The sequence below is a fragment of the Melanotaenia boesemani genome, chromosome 16 (assembly GCF_017639745.1).
Source record: "Melanotaenia boesemani isolate fMelBoe1 chromosome 16, fMelBoe1.pri, whole genome shotgun sequence".
Classification (NCBI taxonomy): Eukaryota; Metazoa; Chordata; class Actinopteri; order Atheriniformes; family Melanotaeniidae; genus Melanotaenia; species Melanotaenia boesemani.
The window spans coordinates 27555884-27582664 of NC_055697.1; positions in this window are offsets into that span (position 1 = coordinate 27555884).

Sequence of the window (26781 nt, forward strand, 5' to 3'; positions counted from 1 at the left end):
AACATTTACAGGGGAACTATTCTCAAGAAACAAGGTTCACTTGATCAGATTAAGGCAGAAATTTGGGCAGGTATCCTTCACTGTATGTCCACTGATGAGAACCCCATGCACATAAAATGTAGCCTCTTCTGATGGGGGTCCAGGTAGGCAAAGAATGGCAAAACACCTGATGACCATAAGCACCACGCCAGCAACTTTTTGAAATGCAAAATGTAACTCCCTCATATGGGCATGTTTTAAAAAACTGTCTGCGTGGGCAAAAGCAGGGCTGATGTAGCAGCTGGTACGGCCATCTAACTTTTTACTGAAGGTGCATCTGTCATGTTATGGAAAAGCTGTGGCTTTAGAACACAGTTATTCCTGTCAATGCCTCAAGAGAATAATCTGAGCATAGATAAACTGAAAAGACATCAGCAGGGTGTGGATGAGGGGCCTACACATGTAGCATCCATGGACATGCTTTGAGAAGGTAGACATGTCCTGGCTGCTTTAAGAAATATAAAATAGCAACTAAGTGAGCAGGCATCCAAAGGTATTGCATGTGCTTCTGTTCAGATGAAGGTCAGGTGCCAGCTTTGGTGTATTATAGATGTTTTGCCTACATATTTGATTTGTTCTGATGTTGGTGAATACACAATAAGTGTAGAATTTTCAATCCAAATGTTTAAAAGACTTTTTTTCAGGAGGTCTGTGAGTAGTGCTGTACATGTGTGCCTTTGTTAAAAAGGTTCAATTGAAGATTGTGTGCACGCTGTGTTGTACATTTATCAGCTTTGGTGTTCCTACAAATTTGATTTAATATGATACAGAAAAATAGTGTTTTTATAAAAAAAAATGTTGAATTTTAAAATGACAAACCTTATAGACTGTTTTCTTAAAATTAATTTTTTTTTTTTTTTTTCTTTTTGTTATACTCTTGGTCTGAAAGCTCCACTTCTGCTGCACTAACAAACACCAAAAATCTAAAACCCCCTATGTTAAAACACACTTCTAATATGTCAACAAAATACAAAAAAAAACCTTTAAAACCTGGCTTAACCCGGTGTTCAGATCATCTTGCTGGAAATGTATGAACATTTGTGCATCTTTGGTTATATAATACCTAACTTGCACATAAAACTTAGGAAAGCATGTAATACAAAAATGTAAGTAATAAATCAGAATATGTTCATGGTAATTTCACCAGGTAGTTAGTTATACATTTTTACTCTATTCACCTATGGTGTTTCATCTTAAGGGGCAGAACGTATCTATACTGATCAAAAAGCAGAGATATGTTCATCTACTGCTGCCCAATCAGGACAGATTCTGGTGAAAACTGTAGTTTGAGCACCAAGATGAAAACAGAAACTCTAAACTGCATGTTGTTGCTCTGTTTTTTACGTGTGGTAAACGAGTTGTTTTCAGTACTCTATGAGCTGGATTCCCTCATTTTTTTCTTATTCAGTGGTCATTTTAGGGAATATTGCCAAAAATGAGCAGCTGTTGTAATTGTGTGAGTAAAGTGCAGAGTGAAACCAACCAAAGGAAGGTATGGAATTTCAAACCAAGTAGCCAGGATTAGCCTGGGGTAAATGTAACTTTGGGCATGAGCCAATATACTCTGGTCTATCTGTAAATGTGCATCTCCATATGTACACAGTATGACCCAACATGCATGCTGAGGGCTCATCTGACAAAGCACAAAGAATATAAATGTAAATGAGTCGACATGATCTTTCTTAAACGTGTCCTAGAAATGATTACTGCATCAATGTTTGATTAATATTTTCAGTTCAGATCAGTGTTTTTGGTTTGCTGATCACCAAATTTATGCATCGGTGTTGATCCATATATTGCTACACCCCTACCTCCTCCAACCCATCTCCACCTTGATATAATGTCCAAGGGCCTTTAATAGAAGTCTCTTCCTCTTTATTTTAGCTCATCCACAGCCAGTGCTGAGGGGCCCTGTTCTGTCCCTACCTTTAATAAGATCTCACTGAGTAAATAAATCTAGTCATTCTCTTCTAGCTGATATGTGCTTCTTTAAGAGAGGGTGGAAAATAGGTCTGTGCACAAGTATTCAGTTTATTAAAAGAGAACCATACATGTGCAAGGCTTTTAAAATCTGGCAAAAAGAACATTTACACACATTGCTGCCTTTGTTTGCAGAGTTTTAGACATGAAACTACTTTTGTAGGCACCTAGTACCAGACTGATTTAAAGACTGCAGAATATAATCTTTGCTGCCAAGGCGGATATTTTTTCTAACAGCTTCTTGCCTTGAAGGTAAACCGAGCCTCGAAATGAAGATTGTGATCACAAGGGTGTTACTCAGTGACTCACTGAACAAGAAGGCACAGAGTTCACTGCAGGGTCAATCATTACTGTAAAAGTAAGCAGGATTTACATCAAAATATTGGGAATATTACTCTATATTTATAATGGGGTACATAATTTAAAACCGATTATTGATGCCCCCTAAGGAAATTACTGACTCATTCCAGGAGCAATGTCGTAATAACATCAGCAAATGTAACTTCAACTTATTCATTCAACTTTTGAAATTTCAATGCTCCTCAGCTGGGATTTAAACTTAATCTAAATCTAAACTAAAGCTAACATAAGGCAGCTTCCCAGCTCAGACAGACAGGAGGAAAATGCTCTGTTCTGGAGGGGAAATCACTTAAGCTGGGATGCAGAGTTTGTGGAAATACCACAGACTGGTACATATATTCCTCTGATAAAAAACACCATTTAAAGTCCCACATGGATGTTAACATGTACTAAAACAGCACTATTATCTAGCTGGCAGTGTTGTAGGGCTGCTAACGCATGGATGAAGGTCAGTGCTGCTGTTAGAGGTTTGTACTCATACTGAGGTTGTTTGTCTCCTTTGATAAAGATGAACACACAAAGCTCGGAAGAGACACAAAACTGCTGCCATAACAACATGCTTTATTAATGCTGCTTAACGTGCATGAAGAGGAAGACGCATCAGGGGAGATAGTTAAGGCAAAGTAAAACAATAGATATATAAAAAAGTAATGTGAAGAGATGACAAGGAGGTGAGGGAAGTGGAAAGTGGGAGGCGAGGATGGGAAAATGAGAGCTGTGGATGAGAGGAGATGAGGAGTGGGTAGGAGGGGAGAAAAAAGCAAATGATAGTTGATGCTGGACCGGCAATGGTATTGCATACTTATCTTGTTTTTGTGTGTGTGTGTGTTTGTGAGATAAAAACCACTTCTGAAGGTGGGATTTGGACTCTTATGATTTTTTTACTCTTTTATACAAATAATACCTTGAGAGAATGACAGTACAAGATCTGAAGTATGAACACTTACACCCTCATACACCATACACGAAGGTGAGATGAAGGCCTGCTTATCCATCCTCATATTTCAAGAATAGGGCTAGAGTAACAGTTACAATAAAAAAAAATTAGAAAAAACAAGGAGAACGTTTGTTTATGTTTCACCCTGAAACCAGGTGAAGAGTTGTTTTTTTTTTAATATATAGAAAACATTGATGGTGTCAGCTGCCCATCCAGAAAAAAAGTTACATCCTAATATTTCATTTTACTTCCTTTAGCTGTGATTGAGGCAGCATTTGCAATGCTTCTGCAATGTCACTATTATAACTAACTATTAGACATGACCAACAGTTCAACCATTTTTTACAATCTGATTTCACCAAACATTTAAGTGGTCGCCGATCATGACCGAGATTTTTTTCTGACCACATTTCTTCTTGGAAAACGGTGCCCTACTATCCTTCTTGTCTTTCCACAACAACAAGATGTGTCTTCCAAACTGTTGTTTAAGAAATTAGAAGCTACTCAATTAAATAATTGTTGCTAGCTGAAATTAAATCACCCATGCAGTATTTGTTGAATGGAAGGCTCCTATTTGCTTGTTTTTGTTGTGACAGGACAAGGAAAGTAAAATCCATTTGTGGCTAATTTAGCACTCAAAGTCAAGAAACTCCAAGTAAAACAACTTCAGTAAAAATTTTGTCAATGGCAGTAACTGAAATGCCCCAAAGCAAGCACATAGAAAGAAAGAAAAAAAAAGAGAGAAAAAAAGTGTTATGTTGGCAATTCCTGCTTTGATCTTCTCAGGAATTCCTGGTTTAAAGAAGTAAAATGGTCCCATTTCCACACACTGCTGTGGCTCCTACTTATGCATTCTTTAATGACATATTAGAAATATTTTATGAGTTCACCTTTTGTTCTTCTCTGTCTGTTTTTTTCTTCTAGTATGTCTTTCATCTGACATTCTGCCAATTCTTTCAGACTATTTTAACTTTTCTCACACTGCCACATGAATTAGAATTTTCTTCCGGGGAACAAAAAAATAAATAAGAAAATCGGATTGAAATCTGAGTGAAATCTATAGTGTAGCAGTCTCAATAGCTCGCTATTTTAAAGACTCTACTGTAAAACAATTAGAATTTGTAATCATGATTAATCACAATGTTCCCAACAAGTTTCCTTATCACTCAAATTCCCAACTTGAGTCATTTCCAGATTCTGGTTGTGACATTTTGGGGAATCAGTATGACTGAGTTCTGAACAGTTAAACTGGCTGTGCTGAAGTCTTTCAAAAGAATAACATGGTTTCTCATAATTACTGCACAGCTGATTCAGACCATTAAAAGTTATTGGCTACGCCAGTAAAGACACCTTGCTATAGTTTCAATCTCCAATATATAGAAAGATTATAACAGCTTATTCTATCGGATAAATGGACATTCATTTAATGGATATTCACAGTGTTTGTTTTATTCATTTATTTTTTTTTCTTTCTGAAGAACATGTTTATTGTACTGTGTTGCTTACTTCCAGAATCTGGCGTTATCAGTGTCCTGGATGTGTGCTCAGCTTGCGTTTATAATCAGCTTTATGTACCAGTGATAACTATAGAAAGAGTCATTTTATATATCCATAATATAGCTTTATTTTGCATTCATATTTCATGAATTCATTCCAAATAAAGACACAGTTTTGTAAAAATGGATCTTAGCTACAAGGTTTCTAAATGTGCCTTCAGATTTGGACCTGCTGCCTGGAACAAGCTGATCTAAAAATCTAAGATCCAACTATCTAAAATGTTTTTCCTATATGACAGAGGTTGCAGCATCATGCTACTGAAGAATCCTCGCACTAAGATGTTAATGATTACTGTGAGCAACAAAATTCTTTCTAAACACTTATGTTTACACAGAAACACACTTTCAGGCTTGTTTTGTAAAATTTAGGATCTAAACTTTGACCAACAGTAGAAAACACTTTTTTTTTTTTTTTCTTTTTTATGCTATGTGATTGGATCTGTAGTTTCTTATAGTTACAAAAAACGATCGTGTTTACAGGTTTATTTCTCTGTGTTCTTGCTTATTATACCATCTTTTACACATGTGCCATATTCTGATTAGGATGTTGTGTGATAACATATGTTTACTGTATCTTTTTTTATAGATATTCATAACATACGATATAGAAATTTGGGAAAAATCCAATCCAATTCATTTTGATGTAGAAGAGACCGATTTACTTGTTCTCTGTGAAGACTGTGACATGATATCTGTTGGTTTAAGGATAATTTCATAGTCAGCATTTACCAAGGAGAGTGTATCTTTAGCAGTATAGTCAGTGTGGTACATAATTTGCCCAAACTATGAAAATAAGCTGACCCCACTTTATATAAATCAAGAAGAAAAGAAAAACCTGGAGCCAAAATTATTGTCATGGAACACTAAATGAACTTAAAATTTATACGGACTTCAGAGTCTTAGCATATCAATTAACATTGCCATCCCAAATCCATCTGACCTGCATCACTGAAGCAAAGCTCAATCACCATGTTGTCCTCTTTACCGAAGAAAAGATTTCCTTCAGTTCATTCTCAGCTGCTGCCCAAAGGACTTGGGTGAAGGCCAGTATCAGTGGAAATTACCACTTTCTTGAGACCATTGCAAATTCCTTTTTTTGGACCATCATTGACTGCTGGAAGGAAAACCAGTTAAGCCAACCCTCTGCTTCATTAAAGACAGAGAGAAGTCAGGTGGAACTTTCAAGGAAGAACTGAAGTTTTTTACTGCACAACTGGCAGCTGATGGTGGACCTAGGGCAGGATCAGGTTCACTCAGCATGAAGCCAAAACCAGCGTCAGACCCAGTAATGTCCTGATGTCAGAGTCAACAAGCCACATCATCATGCTGGAGCTTGCTGTTGCATGAAAGAAGCACATGGAGGTCTGTCCCAGGACAAGGGTGAAATACAAAGGTTTAAATAAGGAACAACCATTGGAAAAGCTGTGGGAAGGCTGCAAGGTCAATGCAACGCCTGGTATCACAGAAGAAAATAAGAAGAGAGTCATCCAAAATAACGAGGAGGCTGCAGAGTGCCCCAGGTACTTTTTCCAGGCAGAAGGTCGTCTGATGTTCAAAAACACGAAACACACAGTGTCCCCAGCAACCATCAAAGATCAGCCCTCTCACAGATAATTTAACACTTCTCACATCCTACACTTGCTTCCCAAAGTAAATAGTATTATATGCATGTATTGGTGTTTTGCATCTAAATAGATGGTACAAAAGAAGTGGGAGCAAAATAGAAAACTACATTTAATAATGGAAGTAAAACCAAATTAGAAAAGCGAAGAGATTGTGGAAAATTTTGTTAAGGAGTGAATTTATACCTGAACATTGTCCCAGTCAAGCCCCATACATACTTAATTCGGTACAAATTGCTCTAGAGCAAAGAATCAACCAAGGGAAGCATTAAAGACAATAGTGTGAGTAATGGTTTCAGTCTGGCATCCATACCCAGCTCTTTATCTCAGCATAACTTGTTCCATTTCCTCAGCTTAGAAACCAAGTAAACATGATGATTTAGCTTCAGATTGATCTGTAATTATGTTGATACTATATGAAAACTCTAAAGAGCATCCAGTGCATCACACAAAGTGGCAGTATGTGATCCTGAGAAACTATAACAAAGGAATGTAGTATTTGGTACTGATAACAGTAACATTTGATAATGTAAATTCCATTAGTTTTCATAATGTACAATTGGAAATCCTCAAATTTAACTTTTAAATCTTCTTCTTGAACAAAGTTTTCACATCAACGCATACTGTTTATATTTTACTTTATATGGACCATGTGGCTTTTTCAGAATGAAAAAATACTGTTTAAAATATTTAAAAAGTCACCAACAGGCCAATGATACAGAAGTGAATAGAATGAAATGCACACACCACTTGTAGAAATTTCTTTGCATCTAAACTTTACAACTTTCTATTTATAGCTTGACATTTAGCAAGACCAGAAACAGCTTTTATCAGTTAGCTACAAAAACGTACTGTCCACGTTAGCTGGCTTCACCCTCTAAATCACTCTGTTAATGGCGTCCGACAAAATAAATCATGAAAAATTGCTGTAAAAATGGAACAGAGCATGTTTATTTTTCTCTGCATGGAACACTACAGTTCTTTAAATGCTTTACTTGATGTAATGTATATATTTTTGTTCCTTGGCCAGTCAAAACTGTCAATTCAACCTTGTTGCAAATTTCACTCAAGCCTAAAAGCAGAAATGAGAACTTTCCACTTCCTGCATTTTTACGTTATTTATTTCTGACCAAACACACTATAGTTGTCAGAAAGTTCTGCCTAGACGATGTGTCAATGAGAAGAATTCCCACACCAGAACTGATGATTTCATTTTTTCTCGCAGCCCTGGAAGAGAAAATAAAGTTCTCTGTTCTTAAGAAGTATACCTATAGAATTTCTCTTCCCACCTTTTTTTGATGCTGTGATGTTTTTAAACAAGGTGAAGGAAAGGAGCTCAGAAAAAGATGATAGGACTTGATGTTCTTTTGAATATTCAACAAAAACCTTCCTGTAACCTTCCAAACTATGCATTTCCATTTCCATAGCCTGGTTTGTTGGCAATCTAGGGAACCCCTAGTGGCCCAGGGATCCCAAGTAACTGCTAATCTTACCTGTAGGCAAGCCGCTCCTCTGATCCCAACTTGTGTCTACTTTTGTTAACCTCAAAGAAAAAGAAAAGACACAGAGATCATACTGGTTGTATTTCATCCTCAATAATTCAACGTAAGCTTTTTCCCCCCATAATCTTAAGCCATGGGTGCCCAATTCCAGTCTTCAAAAATCGACTGTCCTGCAAGTTTTTGATGCATCCACACACCTAAATCAAATGGCTGAATTCCCTCTTCTGCATATCTTTCAGCTTTGCACAGGCCTGGTAACAAGCCGTTCATTTGATTCAGGTGTGTTGGGGAAGGGATTCATCTAAAAGTTGCAGGATAGTAGATCTCTAGGACCAGACTTGGGCACCCCTGTCTTAAGTCTTTATGCACTGCTGAAAACTAAGCATACATGACTTTTCTCAATTGTTGCTTTCTTTTGTAAAATGCAACAAAAGTAATTAAGTCTGAGTTCTTTGAGCACAGTTTGCCCTTCAAGAGCCTCCTGCTGATAACTCTTCAAACATGTCAGACATCACTTGACTCTAAAAGGAAAAAAGTTATAGTAAACTTCTGCTTTTTTTTGAGCCCCCAAAATGTTCTTTTCCCACTCACGCCAACACACTCAAACACACACACACATTAAAAAGCAGTGTATGCAAACATAATGACTTTAGGATCAGGAGAGCTCTCACACACACTTTACCATTGTCTGGATGAGTGTGTGGGAGGGAAAACCTTTCAGAAACACTACTTCTTGTCAAGAGGCCGTACTCTTAGCATGTGTCTGTGAGAACACAAGTGTGTGTGCCTCGTTATTCATGCAAATAGATGCAGAGCATTTCTGAGTTATGTTCCATCTGTGTTTAGATGTGTAAGTGGTGTGAATTTGAACGGGGGATGGAGGAATGGGCATCTGCCCTTGGTTTAATTCAAGCCGGCATGATGTCAGCATTGGTCAAGTGGTCCTTTCAGCTAAACGACGAGCGGCAGCGGCATAGCATGCATAACCATCACTCTATTAGACCTTTATAAATAAGCTGATTGTGATAAAGATGGAGTGAGGCACAAACAGAGATGATTGAGACTGAACAAAGAATGGAAACAAAGGCAAGAAGATTTTCTCCATTTCACATATTGTCCTTTATCCAAATAAAACCTTACATTGTCACTTAAACATGACCAATTATGCTAAAATGTTAGGATGATTTTGGATATTTGATATAGGCATTAACTACTGAGCAACATGGTCTCCACCATCAGTAAACCAGAGGAGGTGCCATACAGCCTGTATAAACGCTGCTAAACATGCCAAGGTCAATTTAATTTAAATAGCAGATTTACAATATTCACCCAAAATGCTGTGTGTTCACAAGGTTTCAGTTTTACTTGTTTCTGGACACTTTGAATGCATCAGCATCCCATAATAGTTATGCTTTTTTGTACTCTCTATCCCATAATACTAATTCCCTTCCCTATGGGGCATCACTACATTCGGCTCAACCAATCAACGGCTTACTCCTCTGTTCGACCACCGCCCTCATCAGTCAACAGGTAGCAGCCATGGAAGGACAGTGACTTCTCCCGTCTTTAGTCCCATTCTGGTCATTTGGACACTCAGGTTTTCGTTTCAGAAGTGTTTATGTGTCCATGAGACTAAGTTTGCCTATTTTATTGCCCAGTCCATTGCTAAAGTACTGTGTATTGTTGAGTTTCTATTCAAGCTAATCTGTTTTGGTACTTGGTTAAACTGTTCAGTTTGTGTGTTCCTCAATGTAATATTCTTTATTAACCCATATCTATCACTCTGAATGTGTAATTCATGTTAATAGCTTCAGATTAGGTCATTTTTGTCGAACCTCACTAGCAAAGCATTCACTGACTGTTCGTAATCCAAAATTTCCCTTAATTACATCCAATGGTGCGTTCAAGAACCATTGAAATTTTCAGTATTTGGTGGGAATTGACTCAAGTATTTCTATTACATTGCACTGTTTTAAGTTCAAAGGCAGTTTCATTCTCAATAATTGCAATATCTTGGTATCATTTCACCTGGTGTTTAGATAGATTCTACATGTTTGTTTATTTGATTGCTTATTATCTTTATTTCTGTTTTATAGAAACCATAAACCTCATCATAACCCTCACTGATCATCAAAATCAATAATATAAAGTGGCATGAGTGTAACTGACATCTACCATCATTTGTTCTGGCCAGACAACCTGGGGAGATTGGGGATTTAAATCAGCTTCCTATACAGTCCCTTAGAGGTCACAAGTTTGGTTCATATACCAACATCTCCTTTTACAGTGGCCGGCAGGTGCAAACGCACTGCAAATACAGAAACGGGCTGCAAATACAAAAACGTGCTGCAAATACAAAAACGTGCTGCATAGATTAAAGCAGCTGCAAGAAGAAAACGCTGCAAATTCACTGACACGACGGAAGTGCTCCAGGTTTCTAGGGCCCGCAGTGCGTTTTCAGCCGAGAGACAGACAACGGTGAGAAGAACAGAACTGGTGGGAAGTTTGAGCAGAGCACAGGGAGAGAAACTACATCACCAAAGGTTTTTACTATGCTTGTGTCAATAACTTAAAACAACTGATATTTTTCTAATATTGTACAAATGTAAAAAATAAATAGATAAAATTACAAACCTTGATGTACATTTCTGTGCAGTTGTTTTCATTTATGCAGCGCGTTTTTGTATTTGTAGAGTTTTCTTCTTGCAGTTGTTTTTGTTTATGCAGCGCGTTTGCACCTGTCGGCCACCGTCTCCTTTACACTGTACAATCAAATATGTATAATTTAAGCAAATAACATCCAATGAAAAATACAATAAAAACTGAAAAAAGAGTGAAAGTAAAAATAAAGCTCAACTGTTTTCAAAAGTAAGTGCAAAGAACTGGATCTTAAGAAGAGAATTATTGTTTTATTTTTAATGTGTAGTTTACTTATGTTTAATTTCTTTATCTTATGCACCTTTTTTCTATTGAATGCACTGTCTGTTTGCTACTTGACTCAGGGACATGCACAAGAGTTCCAATGTGCCTGTTTTTAACTTGTAATTTCTTCCCAAAGCCGATTCATGTGCCAAGTGAACTATGCATGCAAAGACTCCAAAACACATCGGTCAGCTATTCACACAGTTGCAGGTTGTACTCCTGCAGGAATTCTCAGATTTTTTTTTTTATACATGAAACACCCTAGCACTTGTCCACGTGACAGCCACCACACTTCTGTGTGTAACAGCAGATGAGTGTTATCCTTACACAGCTGAGGGAACAGTGTCTTATTAGAGGAGTGGGCTTTGATGAAGTTGACCACTTTAACAACAGTTGTCAAAATGTTACTGAGGTCTTCCAAAGGTATTTCTACTGGCCAGTGCTTGGCGATGTATCATGCAATTCAGAGAGTGGGACTGTTTTCACTTTTTCCACCACCAGATTTTCACCCAGTCTCTCCACAATTTTTTAGGCAGGCAGGTTTGACTAGCTGCTCTTCAATATCGTGCAGTTTCTTAGCTTTAGCTGTTAATAGTGAACACTCAAAGGACACCTCTGTGGCTTTGTTCAGATCACTGTCTGCTCTTACAAATACTTTTCTAATGTCTATGGATCTTTTTGATACTGCCAACTGCTTTTCCGTTCAAAGAACTCCCGACTTTCACCAATAGTATGACTGTGTTTTGTTTCCTGGTGTTTATTTTGTATGGCTTCGTGCTCTCGTTAGCTAGCTTCTCACCACATATTATTCATTCTGGCTTTGTATTAACTTAGGTTCTATTGAAGAACAAGACAAGGTAACCATCAGTGATGCCACAGATTACTTGAAAAAGTAATCTGACCACTGATTACTGATTACTTCTTTAAAAAGTAATCTAGTTACTTTACTGATTACTAAGGTTTAGAAGTAACTAAGTTAGATTACTAGTTACTTTATTAGTTAAAACCCCCCAAACAAAAAATGACAATCGATTTTTTTTTCGCATATACTTTACTGAAAGTGCATTAGTTACGAATGGTGACTTTACAATGTTTTGCAACTTGTAACTTTTAATTGTTTTTCACCTTCTATGAACATAGTCAGTCTCTTATTAACTTTGTAAATCATTCAGTGCTTCTTCCCTACCATCATATACATTAATTCAAATGAATAACAATACAATAAAGCAACATCTCTCGTTAAGCATAAGACAAATCTGCATTATGTTTTACGTTTACACATGAGAAAATAATGAAATAGTAACGGACTTATTAAAAAAAAAAATCAATTCGGTTTGGAATAGGTTCTGATGAGGGAAGTGGAGAGGCGGACCTCCCATCATGCACCAGGGTAATAAGTTTCTATATCATATTTTTTTCTAAAGTCATGTGCAGTGAATGATTTGTGTTTGTCGATTTAAAAAAGGTCAAGTTTCAGCGAAGAAAGGTAGCTGCATGCTTACGAGTACATAAAATTTCTGTACCACCGTTAATGAGAAGGTGTGTTGAGTTAGATAAATACACTTTCGTCCACGGCGCTTGATTTCAAATCATATGTGAAAGGAGTGGGGAGTGCCGAAGTAACGCAGGACGAATATGAAGAGTAACGGTAATTTGATTACATTGTAGGACATCCTAACGCGTTAGATTATATTTTCTTAAAATATGTAGTCAGATTACTGTAACGCGTTACTTTGTAACGCGTTACTGGCATCTCTGGTAACCATCCACATTTTGCCTTTCTTTTTTGATTAGTACAAGTCTTTTGTACTTTGGCGTTTCTCAGACATGCTTCATAACAAACAAGGATGGGCATGTACTCACTGCACTAATGCCTCGCTGGCTGGCCTCAATAAATTACACAGAGCATGGACAAAAGTGGATTGGATTCACAGGTCAATGAGGTGTGGCCTACTTAGTCATTTTTATTTATTTATTTTCTTTCCTCTTTTTTTTTTTACTAAGGGTGTGTGTTTGAAATTGTTGTATTGCAAATTTTGATGGTGCAGTGAGGTTGTTTTATTTGTTTTATTTAGTAAGTTTAACTTTGATAATTACACAGACTCTGCTAAGCCAAAGCTTTCCAGACCCCCTGTGTTCTTTGGCACCCCCCCGTGGGGGTCGGGACCCCCAGGTTGGGAACCACTGGTCTAACAGATGTGTGGGTTTTTTAGTACTACTCAGCTATTTAGTCCAAACCCTTTGAGTTCCCTTGACACTGTGTGGAAATGCTCTTACTCTCAGTATTTAACATAGCCACAATTTCTAATGTTCTTTCTCAGTTTGATTTAACCAAATGTTTACATAACAATCACAGAAGATTTTTTTTTTTTTTTTTTTTTTTGACCACATTTATTCCTGGAAGACAATTCTTTCCCACTATACTTCTAGTGTTTGATACTGCCTTGGACAGTTCTTTCCCCATTTGTAGTAGTTTCAGCAATGTCCTTAATGTTTTCGTTGATGCATGCCAATAATTTGACCCTTGCGAAACAGATTAAAGGTCCCATATTATGCAAAATTCACTTTTTAATGGTTTTGGAACAGTCCTACTGGTCCCCCCGCATGTGTAGGAGACCCGTAAGTGTGAAACTCTTACAGGCGCTCTCTCTCCCCCCTGCTCCACCTCTAGGGAAGTAAGCGCTGAAATGAGCTTGTTTGAAAGCGTGTACGTTATGACGTCATAAGGGACAATAACCACTCCCCACAGAGCGATGGACCCGTCTACCGGCTCTCAAAGCCCGCCCTCTAAAAATCACCTAGCGCCCAGTGTTTTTCCCTCTTCGGCAACCCTCGTTAGCGGACATGGCTAAGCGACAGAAGCACTGTTCTGTTTGTGGCTGCATAAATGAACACGAAAACATTTTTTTACTTCCATCCACTGAACCCACGAGGACTGAGTGGATTAATTTTATTTTTGGAGGAAATGTACCCGGAAAACTTCCAAAGGTTTTGCATGTCTGTGGCCAGCATTTCAAAGAGGACTGTTTCCACAACATGGGGGCATGGAAAGCAGGCTTCGCCAACCGTTTGAAGCTGAAGCCAGGTTCAATACCAGCTGTCCGTGACACAGCTGGAGAGGTAAGAGCTGGCAGTTATTTTATCGTTTCGGCCTTATTAGTCTGATAGCTTGAAAATATATTAACCTGTCAATCACCTCATGACGGGCGATGCGATGGGCGGAGCCAACAGCTGAGCTGCTCCACCAGGGTTCCGCCCACCATAAACGGCACATTTCTGAAGCTGCTAAAAAGAGGGAGGTGAAGAGAAGCCGCTGCACTCAAACTGAGGGTCGATTTGTCCATACCATGGCGGAAATATTTCATTTAGATATTAATGAATGGTCTCAGATTGGGAATAAAGTGTATAATATGGGACCTTTAATATAGTTTCCAAGATTACAGGATGTATCTTCTGACATGGTTGGTTACAAGATGAGAAGCTACTTATTGCATCAGTTAGGGTTAAGTAACTTGTTTCCGGCTGAAACAAATGAATCCATGCAGTGATTATCCAAAAGGGTTCTTACATATTTGCTTAGTTGGTGACTTTTAGTAACTTTTAACTTGCACATATATTCTTCATCTCCAAAAACAAAGGATTGGTTGTGAAACTGCAACTGTCCCCACAGATGAATGGCTATAAATCACATGGAAGATGTAATAAGTGTCTTTCTACACTTCTGTTTTTGACACTTCAAAATATCATTGTAATCTTTCAAACACCTCAAAAATGGCTGCTACATCCTTTCTGGCAGATTTGGAACAGTGGGTAGTCATCAGAGGGTGTTTCAAAGAAATTGTTAATTGTATGATCGCCTAAGGATATATTTTACATCTGCTCCTATTTTCATTTCAGAAGTTGCCTCTGGGGTCAAAGAACAAAGCATGCTTTCCTAATACTGCTTTGCAGAATGTGTCCATGTTTTGCTAGCAGTGCAAAAACTGGAACTTTTTATTTAGCCTTGTTGCGCCCCCCCTTCCCCATCATAACTCTGTTATGGGTGGGTGTTGGTACTCCCATGTTGGCCAATTTAGTGGTCAGCTTCAGCGGCCTGATTGTATTGCAGGTAGAGCTGTAATCCAGGAACATTAACCGTACGTAGGTATTCTTACTGTCCTGGTGTTGGAGGGTGGAGTGCCAATGCCACCGTGTCATCCACTGATCGGTCGGAACGGTAGGCAAACTGATGGAGGTCCACAGTTTCATAAACCACGGAGTTGATGTGGCTTAAGACCAACTTTTTAAGACACTTCATGGCAGCAGGCGCAAGTGCCATGAGTCTGAGATCGTTCATTGTTGTTATGTTTGTTTTCTTGGGTACATGCACTACCACAGAGTACTTAAAGGTGTGAGGTACAGTTTCCTGTGAGAGGAAGATGTTGAAGATGCCTGTGTACACCTCTGCCAGCTGCTCTGCACAAGCCTATAGGCCTCTGGTCCCACAGCCTTGCAGGGGTTCACCTGCCTCAGAGCTCTGAGGACCTGTGTGTGTGTCACCTGCAGTGCAGTCTCATCTGGGTCACAGGAGACCTTTAAGGGGATGTCTCTCTTGTGCTGGTTGAATCTGGCTTTGAAGCCGTTAAGGTAGTATGGCAGGGTGACATCTTGGACTATGTCCTGTTAGCATCCGTCCTGTAGCTGGTCATTGACCTGATTCCCTGCCACATGCCTCTTGTGTTGTTCTCCCTGTAGCAGCTCTCAAGTCTCTGTGTATAAGTCCTCTTGGCAGCCCTGATGGATTTCTGGAGCTTGTACTGGGCATTTTGAGACTCCATGATGTCTCCCAACTTGAAAGCTGCACAACGCACACTAATTTTGCTGCATCCATCCGCATTAAACCAGGGCTTCGCAATATGCAAATAGTCTGGTAAGGTATGCAGCTGGAAGTGCACCAGTCAGAATAGCTGCTTATAGTGTCCATGTATTCATGTATTTTGTCTTTGGCTGCCTTGAAGAAATTCATGTGTGTGGCCTCCAAGCAGCCGTGCAGTTCTCCAGTTCTCCCTGTGCGTTATCAGTCCACATCATCACAGTCCTGACTGTGACTGGGTCAGGTTTAAGCCTTTTGGTGTAGGTTGGACCCAGCACGATAGCAAGGTAGTCGCATTTCCCAAAATGTGGCTTAGAAACAGCAGTATGCGTTTCTGATGTTGCTGTAGCTTTTATCCAGAATGTTGTTTCCCCTGGTGGAGAAGTTGACATATTGGTGGAACTGGTGATGTTTTTCAGAGACCACAGTGGTTGAAATCTCCCAAAATAATGAAAGCAGCATCAGGGTCTGAGTTCTCATGTCTGCTGATCATGTTGTGCAGCTCTCTGAGTGCAGTGTCCTCGTTAGCTGCAGCAACTAACAGGCTTGATGTCCACAACGACTTTAGACTGGCTGTCACCAACACCACCCCTGACATCTCATCCCTGGTTGGGGAGATGCAAGCCCAACGTGGACTTTAGCATAGTCATAGACAAAAAAATGAGTTGTTGTTCTTGTGTTGTCATAACAAATTACTTTATAGCCTGTGTATAACATGTGCAAAAAACATCCCCTTTCAGTGAACTATTCTTTTCTGGACAGAGCTATTTGAATACTGGCTGATAGATTATTTTTTGGGTGAAAGATGTGGGTTCACATGCCTGCTCTGTTACCTGTCATAGAAAAAAAGTTTAATCATACTAATAAAGGACAAGGAAGGTGATAAGATTTCTTTTGCCAATAAAATTATATACGTGTAAACTATTTGCAGGAGAGGGTGATGGGGGGATCCCAGCTTTTTGATAGTTGCATTAGGGGGTCCTCAAGGTAAACAGTTTAAGAACCACTGTGTTAGACTAATTGGAAAACAAGGCTTTAATTTGCTAGGAAAGATAAAGATTGGATTCAGGAACAACCGAAAAAGGTCATGTGGTTTTCTGATTCCAGCTGTACCCTGTTCCAGAGTCATAGGTGCACCACAGTAAGAAGACAGGTTTGAGATGGCACACCCATCATGCCTAGAGCCTACTGTAGAAACCAGTGGGGGCCAGTAACCTGCAGCCTGATAATTGCTGGGATAAGCTCCCACCAGACTATTACCTTGCATTGTAATAGGTTATAGAAAATGGATGGATGCCACAGAAAACGCATTCTGTAATCAAGCTAAAGGCATCTAAGCCCAACTGCATGACAGGTAGTGGACAGGTGGTGTGTATCAGGGTGTGATGAATAAAAATTTTGCCATACATAAAATCATAAATTATTATTTTTAATGATCTTTTAGTGAGATGACTGATGCTTAAGTGCTATAAACATGAATAATTTAAAGTGTGTGTGAAGTTGGGAGAGAAAAAGAATTTCACATCACCAGATTTGATAGAAAATTTTAAAGAATAATTTGAGTATCCTGCATTAAGTCCTTGGACTACAACAGCAGGTCCACGAATGCATACAGAAATGCACAGGCATGGATATTAACATAAACATCCTTTTAGCTAAAACACAGGATTTGTGGTAATTCCCAAGATTATTACACTTTCTGTTATCCCTTCTTGATCTCTAAGTAGAATTTTTATTTATTTTTTTTGCGCTTTTTACTTTTCTGAGAAAAACTGTGTTTGTGGAAAGATATGATACCATCACCCTGAGGGTACATAGACACACAAACAGACACACATACACATTTGTCTCCTTTCAGCTTTTCATCTCTCTCTGCCACCACCAGCCTCACAAACAGCTTTTATGTCTCGCTGCACAGTGACATTCTAGGGGTCCTTAGAGATGGAACTGAATTGTTGTCAAAAGCAACTTTCTAATTTTGTTATCATACATCCAGCTAGAAAAAAATAATGATGTAATGATTGCTAAAAAAAAAAAAAAAAAAAAAAAAGATACGTTAGGATGATTTGTTTCCTCGTCCAGGTGTGAGACACAGTAATAAAGCCAGAACAACTACTCTTAAGTCCAGATTAGCTTTTCACCCATGAGTAACATAGAAACTATCAGGGTGCAAGCTCAACCATCTACAGCTCAAGATCTTGACCAAAAAGATGGTTGTAGACTTTGGGACAAAACCCAGCTATTCAGGGTTTTGAGGTGAATTTTGTCTTTAGCTACAGATAACTTGGAGTGAAGCTGAGCAGCAAACTGCTTCAGAAGGTGCGCTCTATTGGACACAACTGAACAGGTAGCGCAGCGAGAATGCTCAGGAAATGCCTTGGAAGTGCTTCAGCAGAGCACATTCAGTCACAGACTGATAAGACCAAAGAGCATGACTCTTCAGGACATCTTTCTTCCAGAAGACATCAGGCTGTTTAACGGACACCAACCATTTGGTGTCTTTGCTCATCAAATGCTGCACATTTAATTTACTCTTAGTATTTACTCTTTATATTTTATCTTGAGCCTTTTCATTCTTGTCTTTTTTGTAACACTCATGTGTAGCTGCTGCAACATAAGAATTTCTTGTAAAGGATCAATAAAATATCTATACAAGGTTAATTAATCCATGTTGTAGTTAGTTTGTTGATGATTGACAAGTTTCTGTGGGTTTTAGGTTTTTTGACATCATCCATTAGTTACATTTTCTATACCCACTTAATCCAAGTCAGTGTCATGAGGGACTGGTGCCTATACAAGCTTTCAGATGAGAGGCAGGGTACACACTAGACATGTTGCTAGTCTATTACGGCCAACAGACATCCATACTACCATGCACTCACCACGACCTTTAAACTATGTTTGATAGCACAGATAGTTGAGAAAAAAAAGTGCAATTTTGGACTGTAGAAGGAAGCCGGAGTACCTGGAGATAATCCAGGTATGCACAGGGAGAACATGAAAAGTCCACAATTAAAGGCCTCATCCAACACAGTGCTAACCACCACACGCCAATGCAAGACAAGTTTTAAGTACAACACAGCAGCATGTTGATGAACAAACCAGATGATCAGTACTTATCTGGCCTGCTGTTCACTTTCTTGTGGGAGTTGCAGTTCTCTATATAAACTTTAAAACTCAGCAGGCTTTTGATTGTGAAAGTGCCATTTCATACTGAAGTTTCCATGTTTAAATTTAGGTATATGCACAGAAACATGCTGATTAATTTTCTTCCCATTTCCAGATGCAGCACATACTCTCTGTGAACCAGTGTTCCAAAATTCCCGCTCCCAATTGAGATGTCCTTTGTTTTCTTTCTGTACAATACGAGAAGGTAACTTCTATGTGGGGTTGGGGACACACCCATAAATCCATGCTATCCTCAACTCCATGTTAAAGACCAGCTGTACCTCCACGTTATTGGGAGACTTTCATCAACTGTATCTCCATTTTGGGATGTAAATAAACTTTTATTTAATGTATGTTCATAGAAATTGTATATGATAAATTTAAACTATTTTGACTGTTCCATCATTATGTAATTAATGAAGAGATACATTAATTTATAGTCGGGGCATCCTCCATGTATAAATATTTAAGGTACCATACTTTCTTGGGGTAATTTATACTGTCAAGGCAAAAAGTTCATATGTTACTCTCTATATCATGCAGGCTGTGTTGAGTCAAAATTGCCAATAATCATGAGTTCCTGAGATAATTACGTTAGTTTTTTGTTTGAGTGGACTGTGGATGCATGCCCACGCAGCAGGTCTGAGGTGGGCAGCCAACTGCCTTGCAAACAGGTGAAAATCAGTTAAGCTTCTCGCTTTTTGTCTAAGAGTTGTTGTTTTCAGTTCGAGAGTCCCCATGTAAGGCATTATCATCATCAAAAAGTAAGTAAGCCCTGCACATCAAAAATGAGCATATGCTAATTTAAGACATTCCCATTACAATCAAAAGCCAGATGTACGTGGGTGTTAGTGACTCGTTACAGCAGTGTAAAGGAAGCTTAGAAAATGTGTCCAGCACATGGACAATTTGCTTTCACAAGGAGAGATCTCTGGGAAGAAGACTAGCTCAGGACCCAAGGGAATACATAGAAGCTCAGAAAGGCTTAGCATGCAGCAATTCCCTCAAAGTCCCCAGCAATACAGCAACAAGGCCTTGTCCAAAATCTTCACATCTTCAGGCAGATATTTACACATCCCCAAAGGAAAAAGAATATTCTCCATCTCGACATGCATTTCAGGACAACAACCTGTAAGACTGTCCCCAAAGGATCTCTCTCTCTAAGTCCAGCTGGTGGGGAAAAGGCAGAAAGGGAAATGGGTGGAGAACTAAGGAAGAGGCTGACAGAGTAGTTCAACACCCCATGTGTGAAACAACTGCATGTTCCCATGTGGATTTCACCCAAGACTAATGCCAGTTAAACGCTTTTCCTCCCAAGAGGTTAATTATCCACCAATACAAATACACTCACGCTGAACACAAGAGACGCTCTAAAAGTTACATTTCCCAAGTTCATACATGTCTTAGCTATGAAGCTCGAGCTATGAGTGCTTTCTGCTGCCTATGTGTGGTCTGGGAACGGTGATGCATTGTTCTGTTTTCTCTTTTTTTAAATCATCGGGTAACTGTTTTAAACAGAGTGTTTCTGCAGTTTAAATTGGGCCCTTAGCTGACACAGGAAACTTGAATAGTAAAAGACAATTTCAGAAATATTACAGAAGAGTGGAAATTTGAGTATTATAATATTATTTATATTATTTAAATGCTGTTAAAAAGAAATAAAAAAAAGGTGCAATTGTAAAAAGACAACATACTTCATAATTTTCCTCTTTTTTGGTAATATGCCATGTACTTATTTTGAGTTGGTATTTTTTCCAGGAAAGAGTTATCTTAATTCAACAAAACAGTACTGAAACAGTATTACTCTGTAGTAAAGGATACCTGGTGGTAGAGGAGGCCTAACACTATTTAGAACATCAAGCAAGCATTAGAGAATTTTTTGCCTAGTTTACTACTTTTTCAATTAAATGTATTTATACTTTATACATACGTTTCTGTTTAGTCTTTTTTTTTTTAGAAATGAACACTAGATGTATACAAGAAGCAGCATGTAAGACTGTTACAGGGGCGTTAAGGTGTAAATGTTTTCAAATATTTGATATCTTTAGGCAGTATCTGAAATATCATATACAATTCCACATGAATAGCTTTTTTTTGTACAGTCTGGGTTTGCTGGTTTGTAAACTCATGAACAAGCATGTGAACAATAATACTGAGAACAGGGCCAGTAGCTCAGATGAAGGTAAAAACAAAAGATAAAAATTAAACAAAGAGATGCATCACAGTAGTAAACATGAGTCTTATTTTAATTCTAAAATAATTTTTAAAAAATTCTACTAATTTAAATGGTTTCCAATTTTTAAAAATATGCTTGTTGTTTTCTAAGTAATAACATTCATTACACACGGGAGTGTCAAACCACTAAAATATTTAAACATGCGCGACTGTGAAGCTCAACAAATAAATTAATTTCATCCTGTAATCTCTTCAAATTTTTACATTAATGAAAATGTTAAAATGGAGCAATGCACAATCATTGTATTATTAAAGCGGCCTTTTGGTTTAACTGTTGACAAATATGAATAACACTGTTCTGGAAAAAAGTATGAAAATAAATCATTGAAAGAGAGAATCAATCAACAGCAACCCCAAACTTGAACAGCTGGAAAGAATGGAACATTTATGGATCAGCGTTCCTTACCACATTCCCGGAGTTCAGAAGAACCCTCAGGTAATCCAAAAAAAGTAAAATGCTTGTGATATTTTGCTAGGCAAACCATTAATGTTCTCCCCTTCCATGCAAAATAACCATTTACTTCAGTTCAGTCAGGACATATACTGGATGGTACCTCCTCTGTGTCATACCCAGAGCCCCCCCCCTTTAGAGATGTGGCGTTCACTAATGAATCAATTCTTTTGAACGGCTCTTAATTGAATGATGAGAACGAAATTGTAGCTGGAAGCCTCATTTTTATGTACAAATTATCCACGCTGCTATCATGTGATGCGAGGCACCACCATGGGAGTCTGATGTCCAACATGTTCCATTCATGTGAACGCATCTATGGACAGAAAGTATTGTTCAGAAACAAACACTGAGTTCTTTGCAAAATATTTACTAAAATTTACACTGTAGCATAGTTTTATTCTATTTTTATTTATATTTGTCCAGTATTTATGTATTTTTCCTGTATTTATTTTCTATTTTGTACCATAGATTTTAGATAGGTACATATTTCTATTATTTATTGTGAATTTTTTTGCATTATTAAAATGTTCTTGTGATTAAAAATTTTGGAGTTAAGTTGTTTTACATGGAACTTAATTGTAGCTTGCTTAGTTTTTGTTATGCCACAAATATTTCTAGGGAGAGAGAATCCAAATTAGTGACTCACTGTCAAAGCATAAGGATATGGGGAATGTTTACAATGGAAACACAAGACAAATGAAATTATAACTATAATTACATTTCAGAATAGTTGTCACCAGTAAAGTGGTGTGTAAATTTGAAGGATTCCGGTCCAAATCTTATCTTATAATTGCGACCAGTTATTATTTACTAGTAAAACATGAGTTACCCCAGACTGAATTAAATAATAAAAAAATTACAAAAATAAAAAAGAGCAAGTCTTTGGAATGGTTCTTTGAAAGTGAGCCGGGTCCTCAAGATCCAGCTGACTTTAAAGAGCCATAAATCTCATTCCTAACTTCCATCATGGTGAGCACTTCTCCTTTGATACCAAAAGCCTCTCCCACTAGGCTCAATGTCCACAGAAAAAAAAAAAGATAAAAAGAATTAATAACCAATAAAGGCTACGTCATTACAACAGGTATGCTTCTAAATAAAACTTTCCCATGATTCATCGTTATTAAGAAGGACTGGTGATTGTGTTGGAGTGGAAAGTATGCCAGAACTAGGTGAGAGCTACCAAGTGTGCATTTTTAGCTGCACTGCTCATACGGAGAGGAGTGGGGAAGAACCAAAAAAGCAAGGATGGTGACAAACTTTGAGAATAACTAGAAATAACAGGGAGATTACTGGAACTAGTGTAAGTGTGTGTTTGTGTGTGTGGGGCGTCTGATTGCAGTGAAACAGTGTTGGTGCTGCTCCATCACAAATGCGTCTCCAAAATTATTCAAAGTGCCATTTAAAATGTAACACAATAGCTTTTTCTTCCAGATGGTTGTTTAGAGTGTTGCTGGTAGCAACACTTTATTGTGTTCATAATTTCTAAAAAAAAAAAAATAAATAAATAAATAAAAACAGTTTGCTGATGGAGACTGAAAATATTTTTCTTTGTACTCTCTTTTCTGTTAAATAAAACATTTTGGAACATTTCAGATTTCACAATTCAAGGTTTATTCTGGTTAAAGATCAGATTTTTCTAAAGACAAATGTAAACAGTGAATTATGACTTTAGTTGCTGTGAAATGGTGCGAGTTGTGTAAAACATTGTTCTTACCCTCTGCTCAGGGATTTGCTATGTGTTAAACCTTCAGCTCTCTGACATTCTGTAAGCAGAGAAAGTGATTTTTTTTTTTTTTTTTTTTAGAGAAAATAAAGTTTTCCTAGCAAGAATAAACTGAAATACATTTTTTTTGAGGTCATTATTCAAAGATAACAACTTTAAATTCATACTGAGTTGACAAAGCTGCAGCTCAACCCACATTTTTCTTTGTATAGAATTTACAAAGAGATAAATACATAAGAAAAACAAAATAATTAGCAACCAATTAAGTGATAGTGACTGTAATTTTAGCTTTAAAATTATAGTTTGATCTGTATTATTTCAGTTCATTGGAAAATTCAGTTTTTGATGCAAATTCATTGTACTTTCTGCCTCTTCCTCTTCTACCGCTCGCACAGCATTCATGGTCAATGCAAACAGGAAGTTGAGCTGTGTTACATCCACAAACAGCAACCTGGATAAAATGGAAAATCAATTATCAAATCACACAACAGTGTTTGAAAAAAACACCCACTCACACAGGCGCACACACACACACCTACACACAGAACTCCACAAGAAACACAACCCTGGCTTGTACATATTATGGCAAATACAGAATGTACCTTCTGTGCATTCACATAACCCCTCGGCGTTGTGCTCAGAGTGGTTTAATAGGTCCAGCACACATATTCATGAACCCTCAACTGCACAGCGGTTGCGTTTAAAGGTGCTGTGTGTGTCCTTCTGCATGCATAGTTGTATATGTTGTCAGGGAAATGTAGTGATTTCTCCAGCATTAGAATAAGGAGATGTATGCAGACGTCTACTTATCACTCTGAAAGGAAAAATTACAAGAAGCAATGAGGAAATGACACTGAAATAGACGGTTTCGCGTTCCATTCAGTCGTGTGTGTAAGAATAAAATTCACTTGTTATTTTAATACCACCACGCAAACACACACCTCCATTTCTTAGGCATGCCAATGGACTGGATTTAAAGCCACACTAACTCAGCCACAAAGTCTTAAAAACACCAACGTTGTTCACAGTAATCTTTGTGTCAGTTAGGACAAAGCTGTATTTATTTGTAATAAGTCAGATAAAAACATTACCAGGCATAATGGATATGCAGCATTTTACAAAGTCTGAATAATTGTTTCAAGATGGAACGTGTTACTTTGCTTCTGCATCTCAGCCACAATCTGAACATCAATTAAAAAGGAGCTGCATTTTCAGCCATACACTGTCAGTGCTTTCTTCAGCAGGGACTACTCAGGTTCCTTAGACTGGTTTCTCATTTTCTGTTGATGTATCTTGATAAGGAGATGTGGAAAAGTTGAACCTCAGGCAAAAATGTCTCTGGACGCTGACTTGAATAATAAAAAGAAGTTTATTACAAAAGTTCAGACATCAAAACAGATTTCTGCAGAAAAATCTGGAGGCCCCAAAACCAGAACAAAGACCCAAAGACCTGATGTAAAGTTCTGTCTTATATATGGTTTAAACAAAGAGAATTCCTCAGTCCTGTATCCTCCAATCATAGAGTTTGTATATAGGATGTTCGCGTGCGTAGAAGACATGTTCGTGTGTGAATCCAGTCTATAGGACAGAGAACCTTATATGGTAAATCTTGAGTGTGTATCATAAAATGCTATGTTTAGATCCCTCACTGTTAAAGATAAAACTGAAATAATTATGTTTGGAAACAAATATTAGTGTCCAGTTTTAGCCAGAAATGTTAAAATCAACTATTTCCAGCAAGAAATCTTGGTGTCATTTTGGGCTTATAGCCATTTCACAGCAGTAACCAAAACAACCTTTTACCATCCGAAGAATATATGTAGGATAATGGAATAATGGGATGATTGTAATGGGAATGTCTTAAATTAGCATATGCTCATGCATTTGTTTTCAGTAGGATGGACTACTGTAATAAAGTTTTCACTAAAACAAGGGCAACTAATCCAGAACGCTGCTGCTTGTTTCCTCTTTTTTTTTCTCAAATATCTGGAACAAATTACCAGAAAACCCTAATTCTGCTCCAATCCTCAGTTCTTTTAAATCAGAACTGATTTTTTTTTTTAATTTTTTGCTACTTTTAATAAAGATTCAGAGTTTTTTCTTTTTCATTTTCTATCTGAATGTATTTTCTTTCAAATGTACACTGACAGTGATGATGATGACGATGATGTATTTCCCATAGATGTTTGTAAGCCATTGTGTGTATTATTTTGTCTGTTCCCTTTTCTTTTACCTTGCTCTGTTTTTGTTTAATTTCTTTTATTCTATTCTTTTTGTTTTAATTCTTCTATTTTTAAAGAAGCGCTACAGAACTTTGGCAGGTTTTCTCAGAGAGGCGCGCCGTAATGACGGCTTATTTGGTATCCATCCTGCATCCTCTCTGTACTGTGCAAAAAAGATCAGTGTGTTGATATCTTACCACTAGCATGTGACGGGTGCTTGAAGCAAAACTCAGCTAAAACATCACCAGGCGTTGCAGAATCAAAAGTGCCAGTGTGTCATCAAACAATTCAGGAAGGCAAAGTTTTAAGGCCGGAAAGTTATGTGGTGCTACTTTAATATTCTTCTTAATGCTACTTTTCAATCAATCCTTTATTTAAAGCACGTTGAGTTGTCTTCTATATGAAATGTATAAACCTGCCTTGCCTTTAGAACAGCTGCTAAATAATCAAGAAATTATGTTTTATTTCTGATTCAGTACCAACATCCTTCCTTCCTTTAAAAGGTACATAGTCCTTTCAAATGTGCTTCCTTTAGATATGGAGGGTTAAAATATCTTAACCTGATACTTTTAGATCTTGTTCTGTTTTAGTGTGGGATTTTTTATTTGTTTAATTTTTTAAAATGTTTTCTACTTTTTTCTAATGTCAGTCATAAAGGTGGCTATGAGAACCTGAAAGTTTCTGAGGTGAGCTGGAGCAGTTATGGGAGTAACAAAAGGAGATAGTCTGAGGGAAAGAGATAAAGAAATGAAATAAAATATTAATTAATAAGTGAGATGAACAGTAAAACTCACATTTAAAAAATATAAAACCATTTTTAAGCATATTGGAAATTAGACTAAAGGACTAATAAACAACAAGAAAGGGACCACAACTGTGAAAGTAGCCTATTCCAGCCAAGGAGCAGTGCAGCAGCCCCTCACAAAAAAAAGAATAATGACACCAAAGTGGACTCACTAAGAAGAAAGCAAAAAGTACGCATGCAGCCTGGTGGCTTTACAGACACTGGTTGTAGGGCTTCTAGAAAAATTTTATGCTCTCCTGCCAATAAGCAGAGCATAAAACATGCTGTAAAAGACATGACTGATAGCTAGCTTAGTCTGCAAAAGTGGCTAATCACATTGCCTAAACTACAATTTTCTACTAAATGGCAAAAGGGCTGTGATCCTTTCTAGATACTGAACAATTTCCATCCATTTATTTTGCCGC